The sequence below is a fragment of the Sardina pilchardus genome, chromosome 8 (assembly GCF_963854185.1).
Source record: "Sardina pilchardus chromosome 8, fSarPil1.1, whole genome shotgun sequence".
NCBI lineage: Eukaryota > Metazoa > Chordata > Actinopteri > Clupeiformes > Clupeidae > Sardina > Sardina pilchardus.
The window spans coordinates 4,136,183-4,141,546 of NC_085001.1; the positions used below are offsets into that span (position 1 = coordinate 4,136,183).

At 50.5% G+C, this 5,364-nt stretch overlaps 1 protein-coding gene across 1 annotated transcript in view; it reads right to left on the reverse strand.

Annotated features, from left to right (window-relative positions):
* igsf9b (immunoglobulin superfamily, member 9b) overlaps positions 1-3,766 on the reverse strand; it is a 55,917-nt gene extending 52,151 nt beyond the window's left edge. The window contains exon 1 of the mRNA XM_062543823.1: positions 3,698-3,766. The gene's annotated coding sequence lies outside the window, so the exon portion shown is untranslated. The remainder of the gene's footprint in view (positions 1-3,697) is intronic.
* Positions 3,767-5,364: the final 1,598 nt, after the last annotated feature.

The window sequence follows — 5,364 nt, forward strand, 5'->3', positions numbered from 1 at the left end:
CACACACACACACACACACACACACACACACACTCTCAGCATCAGAGGCTCATAGGAAGTCACCCACAACACTTTCACACACAGCTGCTGTTCTGCACAGATGGAGTTCACTCAGAGATGCTCCTCCACCCAGAGAGCTGCTGTTCTGCACAGATGGAGTTCACTCAGAGATGCTCCTCCACCCAGAGAGCTGCTGTTCTCCACTGATGGAGTTCACTCACAGACAGCTGCTGTTCTCCACTGTGGATCCTCCACCCAGACAGCGGTGGCTCTGCTGCTCAATTAAAGAGCGCTCTGAGGCCTGCAGCAAAGGCCTCTGGGAAACGCCCGGCCCAGGGAGCATCACAGCTCAGGGGTGTCACACTGACGTGTCATGGAGGTCTGTGGGGGAGCAAGCACAGCAGTGTGTGTGTAGGTGTGTGTGTGTACGTGACGTGTGTGTGTGTACCGTAGCAGTGGGTGTGATAGTCCAGTCTTCCAGCGGAGTGTTCTGTGTGTGTTCTAGAGTTCTCCAGCAGATCTCTGTGTGTGTGTGTGTTCTAGAGTTCTGTGTGTGTGTGTTCTAGAGTTCTGCAACGTATCTGTTTGTGTGTGTTCTAGAGTTCTTTGTGTGTGTGTTCTAGAGTTCTGCAGCGGAGCTCTGTGTGTGTGTGTTCTAGAGTTCTTTGTGTGTGTGTTCTAGAGTTCTGCAGCGGAGCTGTGTGTGTGTGTGTGTGTGTGTGTTGTAGAGTTCTGCAGCGGAGCTCTGTGTGTGTGTGTGTTGTAGAGTTCTGCCGCTGAGACGGGTCTTGAGTGCTGTTTCAGAGGAGTGACTCTTGCAGGACTGAGCTCTCTGTGAGTTTGAGCTCCCCGAGACGTGTGTGAGACGCTTGAGTCGTGTGTGTGCGGTCTCGTGTCTACGTCTCACCGCTCACGAGACCAGAGAGACCCACGCGAGTCCTACAGCTGAGCTCTGTGGACACGTCTTAGATTTCGATGAGCGGGTGTGCGGCTGAAGTCTTTGGACATGTCTTAGTCTCGTGCCTGTGACCCCCCCCCCCCACCCCCCCACCTCATGAGACTCATAGAGCACAGCTGCAGTGTGAGTGTGTGTGTGAGTGTGTGTGTGTGTGTGTGTGTGTGTGTGTGTGTGTGTACGGATGCAGAGCTGCGGTGTGAGCTCACCTCACGAGCGCTGACATAAGCTGGGGTCTCCGGCCCGTTCACAATGCCTCCATTAAGAGTGTGTAGAGTGAGTAACGCAGGTCTAATCCGATTGGCTCATTTCTTCCCTGTTTGCCATATTCCAGCAACGCTAAGCTCTTTTGGCCTCAAAGCCGTCGCAGAAATAAAAACTTGAACTGGCCATAAACTCGCCTCGGAATCCTCTGGAGAAACAAGCGGGGGTTAACTCCATGACCAACACACACACATCACACAGTGGGCTGCACACGCACACACACATGACACACACCACTGCATACGGGATTCAGTATATTAGCCTACACATACCTCCTAATAAACAGGCTGCTTATTAACCAAGTCACACACACACAAATATCCTGACATTCACACACACACACACACACACACACACACACACACACACACACACACACACAAACAGACATATCCTGACACACACACACACACACACAAACACCAACAGCACAGGAGTCTCTGAGTGGATATTGCCATACACACACACACACACATACACACACACACACACATCAACAGCACCGGAGTCTCTGAGTGGATCCTACCACACACACACACACACACACACACACACACACACACACACACACACTACATGAGTCTCTGAGTGCATGGTGGTGATTCAGGTCTGCCAGAGCTGGGCTTCTGGCCCTGACCCGCTGTGCAGTGATGCCCCTTGGGCTGCAGCCTGTGTGTGTGTGTGTGTGTGTGTGTGTGTGTGTGTGTGTGTGGATGAGAATGAGGAGGCATGTGTGTGTGTGTCTGTGGGATGAGAATGAGGAGGTGTGTGTGTGTGTGTGTGTGTGTGTGTGTGTGTGTGTGTGTGTGTGTGCAATGAGAACAGGGAGAAGTGTCCCGTGACGGAATGAGAGAGAAAGAAAAGAAAGAGAAAGAAAAGAAAGACAGAGAGAGAGAGATACTTGTTATTATTATTATTATTATTATTGGTGTTATTAATAAGAGCAGCTCAGCTCAGGCTGGTGAATAGCACTTGGTCACTCTCTGGCCGGTACAGCAGCCTGTACTTTGGCCACAATAGACACGGTGGTCCTGAGTAAGCACTTCATTATTACAATGCCCACCATAACCCCACACGCACGCACACACGCACGCACGCGCACGAACACACACACACACACACGCACACACACACACACACACGTGCACACGCCTGGGGCAGTACACAGCAGCAGTACTGGGTAACTGGGATTTTCGATACCAGTCTGGCCTCACTCGTCCAGGAGGTGACAGACACACACACACACACACACACACACACACACACACACATGTGACACTGATCTGTGCTCGCAGAGGCCTGAAATAATCAGTGCCACACACACAGCACACACAGGTCCACTGATGCACTGCACTGTGTGTTTACTATCGAGATTTGACCATTTCCGCATCGGTAGCAGTCCCATCGAACCCCGATCGATCACCGATGGGCCCTACTACTAACCTACCAGCGACAATCACATCACGCCCCGGTGACCGAGACGCGGAGTCGGGGCGCGCAGCGGCCGCTCTCCTCTAGATTAGAGGTGTGTTTGTAGACACAGACACGCAGAGCAGCAACTCCTGGTCAAGCTTTACGGACAGAGCAGAGCTTCTTAAAACCGCAGCATTAACAGGTGTCGGAGGAGACCACAGTTAAGGCCGACAATTAGGTCAGTGAGTCGTTAGTGCACGCGCCAGGGCTCTCCGGCAGCCCGCGGGAGACAACTGGCAGGTGACCGTGCAACAGCAGGTCCCGTAGCCACCGGAGACATGTTGAGCGTGACAGGTGCACGTAAATACCGTCTGTGTGCGCTGTTCAAACGAGTCTGCACATCAAAGCGCGATAAAAGAGAACAAGGCGGCCAAATCAACACACTGAGGATTAACTGTCTACCGCAGCTCCTGGATAAAAAGGTGTTTAAAGAACCAAAAAAGGTGCCGAATGGAACCAAAATATGGTTCTATTACATGCTTCATTTTTGGCACTTTTGTTGGTTCTTTACAATTTTTTAAACGATTCATAAAAGTAAGCCCTAAGGGCTCTTCACAGCCTGCATGGTTATAGCACCCCAATAACCCGGTTTGAAAAGATTGCAGCCTGCTGCTGTGCGTCTCTAACGGAAGAGTAGGCTACTTTGTGGGCTCGTGAGGTCTTGTTGTTCTCAAAGCAAAACAACGGGGGTAGGGTGCGTGCGAGCAGCCTCATGTAAACTCCGCGCACACCTGCCACGTTCTTTGGCGTTCACCTAGACTAATACGCTTATTTCATTAGAGTGCTGCAAACAGTGTGCTGTTACAATTCACGTATAGTCCAAGCCAAACTGTAACTAACAGTAGATCAAGATACACTCCCGAATTCATCCATGATTGTGGTAACGGAGTGTTTTCACACAAAGGTTTCCCACGGCTAGAAAGCGAGACTGCATGTGTGTGTTTGTGTGTGTGTGTGTGTGTGTGTGTGTGTGCGTGCGTGTGTGTACACGAAGGAGCGTCTTACCCAGATTAGGCACTTCGCAGTGTCAAAAGAATGAGGTTGTTAGTCCATCGATAAAAGGCCTTCTTGTGGTCTTGAATACGCATCTAATCGAATGCACCTCTGTAGAATCGTTGTCGGTTTATTTAAGTGGAAATACATCCAGTTCAAGAGACCTCAGATAGTTTTCTCAGACGTCTTCCAGTTCAGTGAGCCAACAGCTCAGTAATATGCAAAATGTTCCTGAAGAGATGACAGAGTGATGAATTGCATTCAATAACCGGTCAGTGTCGGGGCCTCTCCTCCGGTGAGATGAAGTGTTCTGGACAGGTGCTCCGCGTGCGGCGGGGGAGGAAATTGGAACATGTGGGGAGGCTGGCGATATCCCCCCTCGGGGCTCGAGCGAGATGCACGGATCCTCCGTCCCGTCCCGGAGCAGTCCACTCTTCTGGATTACACCGCGAGACAGCGTTCCTCTGAGGGTATTCTGAGGGTTCTCCTCAGCTCTCTCCTAACCTCATCTCAGTGAAAACACTTTCCAGTCGAACACAAGTGCATCGCCAAGTCGAACTTGGGTTCCGTTCTCCACTTGCTCTTTCTCAACCTGAGTCCTGGTTGGGTGTCCCTCGTTCGAAGTTAAAAGGTAGCGCTAACGCCCCAAATGCCCAACAGTTGTAGGCAGTCCTCTAAAAGGAATACCGTGTTTACAAACATTAGTTAAAGTGTAGGCAGGTGAAACTAGAATGCAGCTTGTGTGTTGTACGGAGAGGGCACTTTCTCCCGCTGCTGTCGACGGGTCTGCCTCGCGCTTCCACTCCCGTCCCTTTCTCTCGCAGTCGCAGCGCGTCCTCCTCTCGAGCAGACAATGCGCACAATGCTTGCGTCTCCTCCCCCTCCCTCGGCACACACACCACGCGTTACCCTCCGGTTACCCTGTCCCCAGATTGAAAAATTACACTACCGTTGCCTTCCCATTTGTCTGACCTCGTGACGTTTCGCCCCCCTAGTCTGACCCTAACGGAGTGACCTAAAGGTCCACGCGCATTGTCTTCGAATACCGCTGAGAATTCCACTCCTCGTCTGCACCTACTATTGTCCCAACTGAATAAATTATCCACGGCTCTTTGTATGAATTGTGACAAATTACCCAAATATGTCTAGTCAGGATACGCAGGTCTGAATTCAAAGTGCTACTTCGCCAAATACTTTCTTTAATATGTGTTTCTAGTGCCTGCCCTTAAACTCTGATTACATTTACGATTCATCGAAAACAGACGCTTCAGTTAACTCAAAGTAGCCTAGCCTTCATATGCACAGATATAAAATAACTTCTAGCATCTCAAAACATCTACTGTGGAAAACCAAGTAAAGGTGGTCATAACCAAGGACGGCTTTCACTCTAAACTTTTTTGTAAATATATGAATTCACAAAGTGTCCTCTTTACTCCACACGAGGGCGCGCGTTGACGGAGGGCGTTGCGGTGGAAACGCGCACAAAAGGCCATCGCAGGCTATAACCTGCTCAGTTGTTTCCTTTTGTGTGTGTGAACAAAAGTTGCCAAAAGTCTGAGCTCGGAACCCTGCGGTGGGCGACACACGGATTCACCAGATTCCATTGAGAGGCAACTCTGCAACTCCAGCTTAGTTTGGCATTTGGGGATTTAAAGACAGCTGGCTTATGATACAAACCA